The following is a 16,018-nucleotide window of genomic DNA, read 5'->3' on the forward strand; positions in this document are numbered from 1 at the left end:
CTAAAGAGGAAAGTGCAAGATGAACACTGGTCTTACATGAGGTAAGTCCTTTCTTCAAATGTTTTATTATAAATTAGGAAGAAACACAATGTTTTTTAATAACATGCCCCAAGAAGAAAAATCACTGGTGCTGGGAGATGTTTAAAAATAGGATCTGGAGCCCTGGCCGTATAGCTCAGTTGGTTAGAGCATTATCTTAAAGCACAAAGGTTGCCAGTTTGATCCCCAGTCAGGACACATACAGGAGCTAATCAATGTTCCTGTATCTCTTCTTCTCTCCTTTCCTCTCTTCTCTCTAGAATCATTACAATAAACAAACCAAAAAAAAAAAAAAAAAAAAAAAAGAAAAGAAAGAAAGAAAGAGAGAAAGAAAAGAAAACAAGGGCTGGAGATTAAGGACAATAAAATCATAGTGATTAAAATCCCTTCAACCGTAAATTCAAACTACAGTGAGAGAATGTTGTCATCATCCTCTATGAAGTTTATAGGTAAATTACAGTTTTTTTTGTACAATTCTTTCATTAGTTTAGAAAACGAAGGGTGGGTGAAATAAGTTGGCATGGCCACATGTCTACCCTGTGGTAAATACTCACAGATTAATACAAATGACAAGCAGTTATTTATATTTATACAGAGTATGGCAAAATTATATTTATAATTGTTTGTATGAAAAATAATACAATAGTTAATGAATAATAATACAAGAATAAACTTTGTGTTTCAAATTCTCATAACTGTAAACTTACTTTTGCCCCATATTGTATACATTTAATTGATTTTGGAGCACAAGTATTACTGCAAGGAAGGAAAGGACCAGAATTTTTGGTAAATTTAGGCATTATTTTATAATTCAGTTATTACAAGCATTCATTATATGGCAGATACTCCAATTTATTGAGATATAAAAAAAAAGAAACCAAAGAAAGCAGTTTTTGATTGTAAGGGTCTCAAATTCCATCAAGGCCATTATGAAATGTCATTGGTCTGTGGTTTGTGTTACTCTGTCAGATGAGGACACATTTTCTGGTCCTTTCTGGCTCTGATCATTAAAATAAAGTGACAAAATAAGAAGTCTGATGTCCTATTCTGCAAAAGCACTGTGAGGACTTTTTCTATTTGTGTGTTAGAGAAAGTATTCTGTGTCTGTGTAGCCTTGTGTCAAATAAATACGGAAATTTGCTCTTTCCAGAAGTATGGTGATTTTCTAAGATATTGTAAAAAAAACAGAAGTAGGAAATAAAACATAATTAAAAGTTATATGGATATTACTTTTCAATTCCAGTAGAAGAATATATTAATTTGTAATTATTAACAAGAACAACAGAAAACCTAAAGATTTTGCTATAATGGATGCCCACAGATGTCTATTTTATTGTAGAGTAATGAATTGTCAATGATATTTTAGTATTATTTTGTGTGCGGCTATCTTAAATAATTCTCACACTCAAATTCTTTCTTTAGTCTCGAAATATTCCTGAGAGACAACTGAATCCCATTTTGAGTCCTTTTGCTCTCTTAGAACCTGAGAAAATGAACTCCCCTGTTCAGAAAACAACTACACAAGCTCCCTCAGCTTGTTTCAGTCCTAGACCCACAGTACCATCTCCACTGCTCTTAAAACTTGACAGGGTCTTCTCACATACCCTCAAAGAAATTCCCTTCCTCATACAGCAGGTATTTGTTGAACACTTAGCAACATGTCAGAACCGTGCAGGACTCTAAGTATGAAAAATAGTTGGTCCTAGCCCAAAGCAACTCAGAATAAAGTATATATTAGTGTGTTCCTCCTACTTTCAAATTTCTGCCTACAGAAGAACATAGAAAACCGGAACTTCCTCAGCATTTTGGGTGCCAAAAGTGCTCAAAATGCTAATAAGTTCTCCCCTCTGAAGTGCTCCTTCACCTTGGCCTGCCCCTCCTATCCCTCACATTTCTTTTTCTCTCTCTTTATCCATACAGTGGTTCCTCATCTATTGTGGGAGTTAGGTTCCAGAACCACCCGCAATAGGTGAAAATCGTGAAGTAGTGAGCTTATATTTATTTTATTATTTATATATATTTTAAGGCTTTATAAACCTTCTCCACAATCTTATAATCCTTTCCCACACTCTTATATACACTTCTTATGCTCTTAAACACTTTCTACACTCTTGAACCTATGTAATTTTAACAATATGTAAAATTCTCTATGGGTACTCATCAGTGAATATACTACAACTTGAATGATAAAGATGATGATGAACTAGCTGTGCAGTACTGATGATGATGAAGGTGATGACAATGAGATGAATGTACTGCAAAACCAAGAAGAGCATTATAGCTCATCTGCTGATTCCTACATATTTTATTTTGATTTAATATTCTTTTAATATGTTTTAATTAATATTTTTACATTGTTTTCCATTTTTAGGCTAGAAAATGATTATTTTACTGCAAAAATAATTAAAATAATAAATATATAAAAATACCTATATACTGCAAAATCCCACGATATAGAAAAAAATCCATGAAACAAAATTAGACATATACAATTTAAAAATCTATGATACAGTGAGACCATGAAAAGTGAACCATTATATCGAGAGAAATGACTATATCTTCATATATATATTTATTGACATGATGGAGTTGGTTGAATGGTGCTCCTCAAAAGAGATATCCAGACAGAACCTATGAATATGACCTTAATGGGGGAAAGGGTCTTTGCCGATCTAAAAAAGGATCTCTAGCAAAGCTCATCCTGGATTTAGGGTGGTCTTATAAGAGAAAGATAAAGGGAATTTAAAAAAAGATAAATTAAAAAAAAAATTTTTAAAATAGAAAAAAGGCCTGACCTGTGGTGGCGCAGTGGATAAAGCGTTGACCTGAAAATGCTGAGGTCGCTGGTTTGAAACTCTGGGCTTGCCTGGTCAAGGCACATATGGGAGTTGATGCTTCCAGCTCCTCCCCCCTTCTCTCTCTCTCTCTCTCCTCTCTAAAAAAAAAAAAAAAAGGAATAAATTAAAAAAAAAAATAGAGAAAGGGGTCCTGGCCGGTTGGCTCAGCGGTAGAGGCACACAGGAGAAGTGCCCATTTGCTTCTCCACCCTCCTCCCCTCCTTCCTCTCTCTCTCTTCCCCTCCGGAAGCCAAGGCTCCATTGGAGCAAAGATGGCCGGGGCACTGGGGATGGCTCCTTGGCCTGTGCCCCAGGTGCTGGAGTGGCTCTGGTCGCGGCTGAGTGACGCCCCGGAGGGGCAGAGCATCGCCCCCCGATGGGCAGAGCATCGCCCCTTGTGGGCATGCCGGGTGGATCCCGGTCGGGTGCATGCGGGAGTCTGTCTGACTGTCTCTCCCCTTTTCCAGCTTCAGAAAAATACCAAAAAAAAAAAAATAGAGAAAGGGAGTTTGAGACACAGAAACATGGAAGAGAAAGCCATATGAAGATGAAGGCAGAGATTGGAGGGATGCAGCCACAAGACAAAGAACTTGCAGCCACCAGAAGCTGGAAGAGGCAGGAAGAATTCTCCCTTGGAGCTTTCAGTGGGAGTGTGGTCCTGCAACACCTCAATTGCAGTCTTCTGGCCCCCAGAATTATGGGAGAATAAATTTCAGTTAAAGCTGCCAAATATATGGTAATTTGTTGTCAACTTTAGGAAACTAATATACATGAGACTATATAACAGTATATAAAATATGTTTCCAGGCCTGACCTGCAGTGGCACAGTGGATAAAGCATTGATCTGGAATGCTAAGGTCGCCAGTTCAAAACCCTGGGCTTGCCTGGTCAAGGCACATATGGGAGGGAGTTGATACTTCCTGCTCCTCCCTCTCTTCTCTCTCTCTCTCTTTCTCTCTTCTCTCTCTCTCTCTAAAAATGAATAAATAAAATCTAAAAAATAAATTTAAAAAATATATATGTTTCCATATAAAATATGTTAACACTTGTTTAAAATTTTTTTACACTATAGCATTTATGCAATGGTTTACAAAATTCATGGAATTATTTTTATCAGTGTGGGAACTAAAACTTTGAATCTTTAAAAATTATATATATTGGCCTGACCTGTGGTGGCGCAGTGGATAAAGTGTCGACCTGAAAATGCTGAGGTCGCCGGTTCGAAACCCTGGGCTTGCCTGGTCAAGGCACATATGGGAGTTGATGCTTCCAGCTCCTCCCCCCTTCTCTCTCTCTGTCTCTCCTCTCTTTCTCCCTCTCCTCTCTAAAATGAATAATAAAAAAATAAAAAAATTAAAAAAAATAAAAATAAAAATTATATATATATATATATATATATATACACACACACACACACACACAAGATACAAAACTATATAAAATTTAATACCGTTTGTGTGGAAAATACAACATTCACACATACATATCAGACACAGAAAAAGAAAAGAAGAATGTACATAGTAAAATGTTCACAGTGGTTATTTCTGGATAGCGGGTTTCCCAATAAATTTCAATTGCTATCCACATAGTTATCTCCTTGTGTTATTTTTCCTTGGCAATTAATTTGATGTTTCTTATCAAACAAATTCTGCTTCTTGACACCCTCCTCCAAAAGCATATTTTGATACTCCTACTACTAATCAATCCTTTTTTATAAATGGAATAGATGTTACCTGCTCTTAATTTGGCAGGTGGGAAGTACTTTTAATTAATATAATACACTACAAAATATGACACAGCAATGATAGGGCTGCAGAAGTTATTAACTGAAGTTTTTTTTTTTTTTTTTTTAGTGAGAGGAGGGGGAAGGCGGAGGCAGACTCCCACATGTGCCCCAACTGGGATCCAACTGGCAAAGCCCAGGAAGTGGCGATGCTCTGTCCAGCTGGGGTCCATGCTCCATTGCAACTGGAATTAGTTTTTAGCACCTGAGGTGGAGGTCATGGAGCCATCCTCAGTTCCTGGGTCCAATTCGTTCTAATTGAGCCACGTATGCAGTAAAGGAGAGGAGAGAGATCAAGAGAAGTGAGAGGGGGAGCGGTGGAAAAGCAGATGGGTGCTGCTTCTCTGTGCCCTGGTTGGAAATCAAACCTGGGACTTCCATGCACCGGGCTGATGCTCTACCACTTAGCCAACTGGCCAGAGTCTACTAAGAGAATTTTAAAAAATTCTCTAGCCAGAAAACAACTTTCAATACAGAAAAAAAGTACTATTATCAGGTAAGACCTTCATAATGATGGTGAATTAGAATCAAAGAAATTGGATCTCCTGTTGTTACTATCTGATTTTGAGCAAAGAAGATAAGTGTTCTTTTGGTCAGTAAAATATGATTAATAATTTTGTAGAAAGAAAAATAAGTAATAGAAAAATAAGATTATAGGTCTTAAAGGTGCTTTGTTTTCTGTAAAAATCTAAAATTTTTTAGACAAAATTTAAATTTAGTGCTACAGGAAAGCTCACATTAACAAACTTTGCTGTTATTTTTTTCCACAGGATTCTTATACTAATATGAATAAACCTTTTAAATTAATGCTAATTAATGATATCAAACTTAAATTTTTTAAAAAAACAGTGAATACATAAGACAAACAACTTTTCATGGAACTCATAGACACACATATATTATATGTATAGATATAAATATGGAATAGTTATAAATACATATATAATTTACAGACATATGACATAGTTTCTGATAAGCAATAATAATATACATATATAACCAAGAATATTTGCATTTTTATTTTTAATAATCTATCTTGGTTTAAAACTATTTACTAGATTCTTATTAAAAATATCAAGTCAGGTAATGGGTCCCTTAAAGGTAAAACATCAGACAATAGAGGGAAATATCTACCCATCTTTTATTTTTTATTTTTTGTGACAGAGAGAGGGACAGATAAGGATAGATAAGAAGGAAGAGATGAAAAGCATCAATTCTTTGTTGCAGCACCCTAGTTGTTCATTGATTGCTTTCTCACATGTGCCTTGACCGGGGTGCTACAGCAGACAGAGGGACCCCTTGCTCAAGCCAGCAACCTGAGGATCAAGCTGGTGAGACTTACTCAAACCAGATGAGCTCATGATCAAGTTGGTGACCTTGGGGTTTTGAACCTGGGTCCTTGCGTCCCAGTCTCATGCTCTATCTACTGTGCCACCACCTGGTCAGGCTACCCACCCTTTTTTTTTTCTAATGATTTCCATGCTTTAATGCATCTCAAAGTTACCTTCTAATTTCTGTTTCCTCGTTTAAGGAGAGAATCCCAGGCAAATCTGTGATCAATTAATATTTTAAACAATTATTTACAATAACATGTCAAAAGAATAATTAAGTATTATTATATCTTAAAAGTAATTTTAGCAAATGAATGTCTTTGTAAGTTAAAGAACTTGCAGATAAAAGAAGAAACAAAAAGCAATGATGATAAGATTTCATAATACTGGAAAGTAAGAAAGATTTTGTTTCCAGATCAAAAACTTTGTTCCTTCTCTCCACAAAAATCAAGGAATTGAAAAGCTAGCTAGAATGGAAATAGGAAACATATATCAAGCCTATGGTAACTACACAATACATACCTGCTGTATACCAGTGACATCCAGCTGCCCTCTGCCCGATTTGAATTTGACTTCACGACAGGTTTCACTAGCTGCTTTTTCTCCCTATCCCTTCAGGCTTTCTGCTCTTGCTAGCTCTGGGCTGGTGCTTCCCTATCTCTTGATAGTCTGGCCACACTTTTAAAATAAAATCTTTGTTACTCTGTTTAATTTAACATTGTATTTGTGCCGATTCTTTATTGTCTATCTTTCTCTACTAATATAGAATCTCTTAGGTCAGGACTCTTTGTCTGAAGTTAAGAGACTTAGGGGATGGTGAACACACAATATAATGTACAGAGATTTTTGTAGAATCGGGCACTTGAATCTTGTATATAATTTTGTAAACCAGTATCACCCCAATAAATCTAATTGAAAAGGAAATAAAAAGAAAAAAAAGAGTTCAACATATGAATTTTTAAGGGACATCATTCAACTCATAGGACTCTTCACATTTTCAGAAACTTTTCTTATGTTCCTTTAGTTATATATTCTTTTTAGAAATAAACTATGTGCATCATGCTGTCTTCTTTTTGCATGTGCTTGTTCCATATGCCCTCTCTTAACCTACATGTGTGGTAAGTCCTAGTCTTCATAGAAGACTTCCTCAGTTATCACTTTCCCAGTCCCTTCAGAGATGATTGCTTACCTCATCCTGTGTTGCTATTGGGCCATTGTTATATTATTGGGTTTATTAAGCTGTCTTTATTTTATTTTATTTTATTTTGTATTTTTCTGAAGTTAGAAACAGGGAGGCAGTCAGACTCCTGCATGCACCCGACTGGGATCCACCCGGCATGCCCACCAGGGGGCGATGCTCTGCCCATCTGGGGCATTGCTCTGTTGCAACCAGAGTCATTCTAGTGCCTGAGGCAGAGGCCATAGAGCCATCCTCAGCACCCTGGCCAACTTTGCTCCAATGGAGCCTTGGCTGCGGGAGGGGAAGAGAGAGACAGAGAGAAAGGAGAAGGGGAGAGGTAGAGAAGCAGATGGGTGCTTCTCCTGTGTGCCCTGGCCGGGAATCGAACCCAGGACTCCTGCACACCAGACCCACGCTCTACCACTGAGCCAACTGGCCAGGGCCAAGCTGTCTTTATTAAAATTTTATTTTGTACACCTATCTTCTATTTGCCAATTGGAGATATCTTCAGAGCCAGGCTCAATACATATTTTATATTAAGTGATTAATGTGTGTCTGGGTTGAATAAATAAATAAATCATAACTTACCAAATGATTATTGATTGCCTGCATAAGAATTTCCCTTTGTGAGAGGGAAAGGAGGGGTGGAGGTAGAGGGTGGGGGAAATGAGGGTGGAAAGAGACTTTGCATGTGGCATGAGGAGACACGGTGCAGTGTGTAGGGGGTGTTATGTAGAGTGGGACACTTGAAACCATGTCAACACAATAAATCAAAAATAAAGTTATTTTTTTTTAAATTTCCCTTTGTTTCCCATCAAAACATTTTTGTATATATCATCTTAAAAAAGAGAAAGTTTATTTTGTAAATATCATCTTAGGAAAGAGATTTTGGTGTTTAGAGATATTAAAAGACTGATAAAGAACTGGGCAAATTTCCTGGGAATTCAGGAAAATTCCCTGTGATGTGTTGAAAGGAACTTTTATGGTCTAACGGAGAAAAATAATTGCAAGTACATCTTAAACAGAAACAAAAGCCAAAGACCATAATGTACCAGACTTTGCACTGTTGGTAAAGTGCATTATCATCTTCTTGGTGGCTCAGGGAATAATAATTCATAAAATACTTTAATAGTTTATGAAAATTAAATTACTTTGTTCTTACCTAAAACACTCCCATAATTATAACCACTCCTAAACTACTGCCTTTTCATCCAGACAGAAATAAGTATACCTTTACCTCTTAAAAATCATAATATAGTACTATAAATTCAAGAACTGCTATTACCATTTCTCATACCTCTGTTTTTCTATTAGCTACAACATGCAGAGAGTTCCTACAGTTTTAGTGCTAAGTATTCATTCAATTGTAACTCACTAGAAGTTCAGTTTTTCTCTAACTAATAACCCCATGCTCTACCTCTGAAAGCATGCTTTGATAGTCACTACTGAACCCCAGGCATCTGGGTGATAAATGACAGCAGTGCAAAATGGGATTGCTCATAATAAGATTAGTGACATCAATATTTTCCCCTCCAACTACTTAATTCTGCATTGAATCTGCTGTATTTCAAAACTATCTCCTTTTAGGACTATTGCCAACTCTAAAGTCGTGCAAGTATACTGATATTATGTTAATGGCTAGAATCATCATTGACATGGAATCCTATCATGTTTAGTGGCAACCTCATTTCTGAGTTCAACTCCAATGTTAGCTCAACTCCATTCTTAGTTAAACTTTAGTTCAACTCTACCCTTTAGCTCAGGTTAAAAAAATCTGAAGTAATTCTTTAGTCCACTTTTCCCTTACCACCACATCCAGTTATTTAAGGAATATGTCAGAAAATTCTATTGGTTCTTTATTTAAAATATGTACAGAATCCAGACACTCCCTACTATTTCCAATGCTATTACTCTTGCATTAGCCATCACCATGCCATGCTTGGATTAATGTGTTTTTCTGCTTTCACACTTGCTTTTTTACCTTTAATTCTCCACAGAGCAGTCAGAGAATATTTGTTAAAATGTGAATGAGATCAAGTCCCTCTTTTGCTCACAACCATCCAGTGTTTCCATCCCATTTCCTTTAGCATAGAGCTAAAATCCTTCCAGTGACCTACACATAACAAAACATCCTCTTGCCTTAGATTCTCTCTGAGTCTGTTTGCTGTATTCCAGTGCTCTTCCTCCAAACTCTTCCCTTAATTTTTCTTGCCCTTTCCAGAAATATATTTAAGCATTATCTTTGAAATTAGGCCAACCATGACCACCTTATTAAAATACAAGCTACCCCCTCCTACTGTACACTTGGTCCCTTTGCACTACTCTTTTTTTTTTTTTTGTAAATGAGAGTGAGGTGGATAGAGAGACAGACTATTGCATGTGCTCTGACCAGGATCCACCCAGCAACCCCTGTCTGGAGTCAATGTTTGAATCAACTGAACCATCCTTAGTGCCTGAGGCTGATGCTCAGACCAGTCGAGTCACTGGCTGTGAGAGGGAAAGAGACAGAGAGTAGGAAGAGAAGGAGGAGAAGAGAAGCAGATGGCAGATGGTTGCCTCTCATGTGTGCTCTGACCAGGGATCTAACTGGGAATATCTGCAGGGTAGGCCAATATTCCATCCACTGACACCATCAACCAGGGCTAACTTTTCTATTATTTCTAGTACTTGAGACCTTCTAACATATGAGATAATTTCTTCCTTTATTTAGCCAATTCTTCATTGTTTATCTTTCTCTACTAACATAGAAACTCTTATGTCAAAGATCTTTGTCTGCTTTGTCCACTGTGTGTCTTAAGCCAAGAGCAGTGTGTGGCTCTGTAAATGCTTCTTAAATGACTGAATGAAGTAAACATGTAAACTAGTATGAATTGAGCCATCTTAGTGGGTTGAAGCCATGCACTGACCCTGCCCTTCTCCCCTTGGACTCCAATCTACCCCACTTGGACTAAGCTCCCTTTATCTTAGCGAGGAATAAACCATAAACATTAATGTTTTAAATGTGTGCTATGTTCTAGGCATTTTGCCAAGCTCTTTGAATACATCATTTCATTGAATCCCTACAACATTTCAGCAAAATAGGTAGTAGAAATAGCCTCATTTTGCAACTAGTAAACTGAGATTCAAGAAGCTTAAAAAGTTTTTCAGATCTCAAAACTAACAAGCAATACATCTATAATTTGAGACCCAATCTTTTTTATCACAAGCTCCTCCTCCTTATCATTTTTCTAAATAATTTTCCTCTTTACTAGAATTTTTAAGATATATTTTCTTCATGCTAGTTTTGGCATTTAGCAAATAGTGCTATTTGAAGTTTTAAGAAAAGATCTGGATTTGTAATCAGGAAATCTAGGCTTGAGTCATTTATTTACTGTGCAAAGTTGTCACTCAAGCTCTCTAAGCGCAGTGCTCTTATACTTAAAGTTAAAATAGAAGATTTGCCTTGCCCGATAACAGCCAGTCATTATGAAACAAAACACAGAAAAGTACATTCTGAAATTGTAAATCTCTATCTATTCAATATAAAAACCCTGAGATTTTTATTTTAACAAATAAATTTCATAGTGCCTGATATTAACAATTTACATAGAATAGAAACCATGATCAAAAAAAGATGAAGTTGATAAAGATCAGTTTCCAGTCCAGCATGTCAGGAGCTTGGAAGTCATAACTCCATTCTAACAAGTAAAAAAAGAAACCTGAAAAATCAATATTTCTTAGATATCTTAAAGAAGTAAGGACGTAATGTAAAACACTTCCCCAAGTTGGACTAACAAGTGAATACAGAAAAATCACAATTTACAGAAACAAAAACCTCCATGGAAATCAGGTCTGGAGTAGGAAAATCTAAACTTCAATTGGTAAATTATTGGTGGTTAAATGTAAACAAGACTAAGAGATAAAACCTCTATTGGGACCAGTGAAAAAGGGTATTGTATAATGACAAACAATCAATTCCCCAAGAAGAATATAACACTCTTAATGTGTACATGCTTAACAACAAACTGTTAAAATACAAAAGGCCAAAACTGATAGAACTATAAGAAGAAATTTGTGAATCTGCTATTATTGTTGGAGACTTCAACACTCTTCTACCAGAAATGAACAAATTCAGCAAACATAAAATAGCAAAGATGTAGTTGAATTTAATAGCATAAGAACTCAATTATATATAATTAATATTTATTGTACATTTCATCCAAACAACAATACATTCTTCTTAAGCTTATGTTGAACATTCACCAAGATAGAGCATATTCTGGGCCATAAAACATAACAAACTCAAAAGAATAGAAATCATATAATGTCTACTCCTAGACCACAATGGAAGTCAACTGAAAATGAACAACAAAAATACAGCTAGGAAATTTCAAAATATGTGGACACTGAACAACACACTTCTAAATAACATGTGGGTCAAAGAAGAACTCTCAAGGAAATATTAAAAATAAGTTGAATTAAATGAAAATGAAAATACAACTTATCAAAATGTTTGGGATACAGTGAAACAAAATGACTAGAGGGAAATTCATAGTATTGAATACATATATTAGAAAACAACAAAGATTTTAATTCAATAATCTAAGCTTCCATCTTTGGAAACTAAAAAAAGAAGGGCAAGTTAAGTCCAAAGAGAACAAAAGAAAAGAAGTACCAATAATAAAAATTACAGCAGAATTCAATGAAATTTAAGGTAGGAAATCAATAGAGAAAAATCAATAAAACTAAAAATTGGTTCTTTGAAAAGCTCAATAAATCCATATGCCTTTAGCCAAGCTAAGAAAAAAGGTTATGAGACACAAATGACTAATATCATAAATAAAAAAGAGACATCACTATTGATCCCATAAATATTTAAAAAAGAGAATAAAGGAATATTATAAACAAAAATAAAGAATTGATTAAGAAGGGAAAAAACAACCTTTGTTTGCAAATGACATGATAGCCTAAGTAGAAAATAATCAATTAAAAAGCTCCTAGAATTACTAAGCAATTATAGTAAGGTTAAGGGATACAAGGTTAATATACAATCACTTTCTTATATATCATCAATGAACAAATGGAATTTGACATTAAAAACAATGCCATAGTTTTAAGATTTATGTGAGATCTTAAAAGATCTCATGAAATCTCTAAGAGAAAACTACAAAACTCTCATGAAAGAACTAAAAAAAAAAAGAGTAAATGGAGGGACATTCCAATATTTTGGGTAGAAAGAATCAACATTTTCAAGATGTCAGTTTTTCCAAAATTGATCTATAGATTAAATTCAATCCCAAATAAATTCCACCTTGTTATTTTGTGGATATCAACAAATCAATTTTAACATATATGGAAATGTTCATCAAACAACTGATATTACTTAACTTTAAGGCTTAATATGAGGCTACAATAATCAAAATAATCAAGATAGTTTGGTTTTAGCAAAAAAAGAAGTAGATCAATGGAATAGAATAGAAAGCCCCAGAAATAGACCCACATAAATATAATAACTTGATCTTCAACAAAGGAGCAAAGGCTATGTACACATCAGAGCAAAGTGTCTTTAACAAATGTCTGTAACAAATAGTGGTGAATCAACTAAACATGTACATCCAATCATCATCATCATCATCATCCAGACGTAGACCTTACATACTTCACAAAAATAAACTCAAAATGAATCATAGAATTAAATGCAAAATGAAAACTATAAAACTCCTAGAAAATAACATAGAAGAAATTCTAAGTGACCTTGGATATGGCAATGACTTGGAGAAAACATCAAAGACACCATACATGAAAAAAAGACAAATGATAACCTGGTTTACTAATTAAAAACTTGTGTTGTATGAAAAATACTGTCAAGAGAATGATAAGATAAGCCACTGACTGGGAAAATATTTGCAAATGATGTTTCTGATAAAAAGACTGCTGTCCAAACTATATAAAGAATACTAAAAATTTAAGCATAAGAAAATAAATATGATTTGTGCTAGTCTCAGTCTATAACCAGTGCCGTGGTTGGATCGGTTCTTTAACAGTAGCTATCAGGAAACTGAAAAAATAAAATTGTATTAGTCACAGGATCTGGAAATTACACACCACACCTGGGGCCACCCAGCAAGGTTGCAGGGAGAGAGAAAAAGAAGGAAAGTACATGAGCCTGGGGGTCTGATTTATTGAGGCCTAAGGTAGGGGCTTAGGGTTACATGGTCTCATTCTTTATTGGTAAATTTAAAACATAACAGCAGGAATGCGTGGGCCTGGTAGTTCAGTTTGTTAGAGCGATGTCCTGATACTCCAAGATTGCAGGTTTACTACTAAATCAGGGCACATATAAGAATCAACCAATGAAGCATCAATAAGTGGAACAACAAATCAGTGGCTCTCTCTTTCTTTCTCCCTTTCTCTCCCTCTCTAAAATCAATAAAATAAAAATTAAAAATATAAAACACAACAACATAAATTTAAAGAGAAAAAAATGACAGTGTCTCAAAAGTAAGTTATTGAAATCAACCAAGTTCTCTAAAACAAAGAAGGCTCAGTGTGGGGAGGCCTGGTAATGCATTTATTAGAGATTGCCATCTATGAAGTAGATGCTTCTGCAATCAAAGCCTAAGACAGGTGTTTGCATTATAAAAAGGAAAAATAAAACAACAACAAAATGCTTAAGGCTTATGCAACAGAACAATTTAAAAAATAGTCAAAACACTGGGACACATCACAATATGGTAAATAAGCATGTGAAATTTTGCTTTATATCATATATCATCAGGGAAATTAAAACAATGAGATGTCATTACACACCCGTTAGAATGAATGGTCAAAATGCAAAACACAGTCAACACAAATTGCTGGCAAGGATGTGGAGCAACAGGAACTCGTATACATTGTTGTAGGAATACAAAATGGTATAGTCACTTTGGAAGATAGTGTGGCAGTTTCTTACAAAATTAAATATATTCTTTTTTTTGTGGCAGAGACAGAGAGAGTCAGAGAAAGGGACAGATAGGGAAGGGAGATGAGAAATATCAATTCTTTGTTTCAGTTCCTTAGTTGTTCATTGACTGATTTCTCATATGTGCCTTGACCAGGGAGCTACAGCAGACCAAGTGACCCTTTGCTCAAGTCAGTGACCTTGGGCTCAAGTTGGTGAGCTTTGCTCAAACCCGATGAGCCCATGCTCAACCTGGCGAACTCAGGGTTTTGAACCCTGGGTTCTCCACGCCCCAGTTCGACGCTCTATCCACTGTGCCACTGCCTGTCAGGCTAAATATATATATTCTTATCATACTACCCAGCACATGCACTCTTTGGTATTTACTCAAATGAATTGAAAACTTATGTTTATAGAAAAACCTGCACAAGGACGTTGATAACAGCTTTATTGATAATTGCCAAAACTTGGATGTAACCTCTTAGATGTCCTTCAGTAGGTGAATAAATAAATAAAATGTATTGCACTCTAATGTAATATAATGTAATGTAATGTAAAATGTAATGTAATTTATTACTTGGTGCTATAAAAGGAAAATAAAAAAAGAAGAGGTATTGAACCATGAAAAGACATGGAGGAAACTTAAAACCCAATACTAAGCAAAAAAAGCCAATCTGAAAAAGACACATACTATATAATTCCAACTACATGACATCTGGAAAAGGCAAAACTATAGAGACAATGAATGAATCAGCAATTGCTAGGGGTTGTGGGGAAGGAGGGATGAACAGGCTGAGCACAGAGGCCTTTGGAGAGCAGTGAAAGTATTATTTATGATAATTTAATGATGGAAACATGTCATTATACAGTTGTCCAAATCCATAGAAGATATATCACCAAGGGTGAATGAACCTTACGTAAACTATAGACTCTAGATCAGCGGTTCTCAACCTGTGGGTCACGACCCCGGCGTGGGTCCCCCGCCAGAGTCGCGACCCACAGGTTGAGAACCGCTGCTCTAGATGATAATGATGTATTAATGTTGGTTCATGGATTATAACAAACGTGCCATTCTGGTACAGATTTTCATAGTGGGGGTAAGCTGAGTTAACCGTGGGGCAGGGAGTGAATGGGAAATCTCTGTATTTCTCACTCATTTTTTTTTTCTGTGAACTTAAAACTGCTCTGAAAATAAAGTTTATTTAAATAAGAGAATGAAGTCTTTTCTTGAAGTAAAAAAAATATGTTTGTTTTTGTCTCTCTGTCATGACATCCTGATGCCTCTGGAGAAGCTGCAGTCAGATAAAATAGTGAATCGAACAATGAAATTAAAGAGAAGCTATCAATCATCTAATTTTCAGGTGAGCTCATGTACCAGCAATGCCTATTACATAAGTATCTGTTTCTCTTTCCATCTAAAAGATGTAACAATGTTTTCCAAATTATTTCCCTGTTAGAAAAAGGATTTGAAGTTTTAAATTTTTTTAAAAAACACTGGGTAGAACAACTTAGATTTCTAGATATCTTTATTGCGACCACCATTCTCTGATATGCTAATGTGCATTAAGAATCTCTAAAAAGTGTTTAAAATATAATATTTTCCAAACTAGTTTAACCAAGGACATCTTTTTATCATGGAACATTAAATATCATCTCATAAGACACTAATGTTCTGAGAAAAACCCATTGGGAATGCTGACCAAGAACTAGCCATCTATTAAATTAATTTTATTAAATCTATTAAAGACAGACAGCAGGAGTTCACTTTTGGATACATCATAGTACAATGCCAAGAATTTTTCCCATTGAAAGTAAGTAGAGTAGTATTGTTATTAGCAAGATAGTGATTCATCAGAAACAAGATGCAAAAGAAATTGTATAGTGATATATTAAATAAAGGAAGAATTGGAGTTCTCACTAAATTCCTGC

This window comes from Saccopteryx leptura, chromosome 3 (assembly GCF_036850995.1).
Source record: "Saccopteryx leptura isolate mSacLep1 chromosome 3, mSacLep1_pri_phased_curated, whole genome shotgun sequence".
NCBI classification, from domain to species: Eukaryota; Metazoa; Chordata; class Mammalia; order Chiroptera; family Emballonuridae; genus Saccopteryx; species Saccopteryx leptura.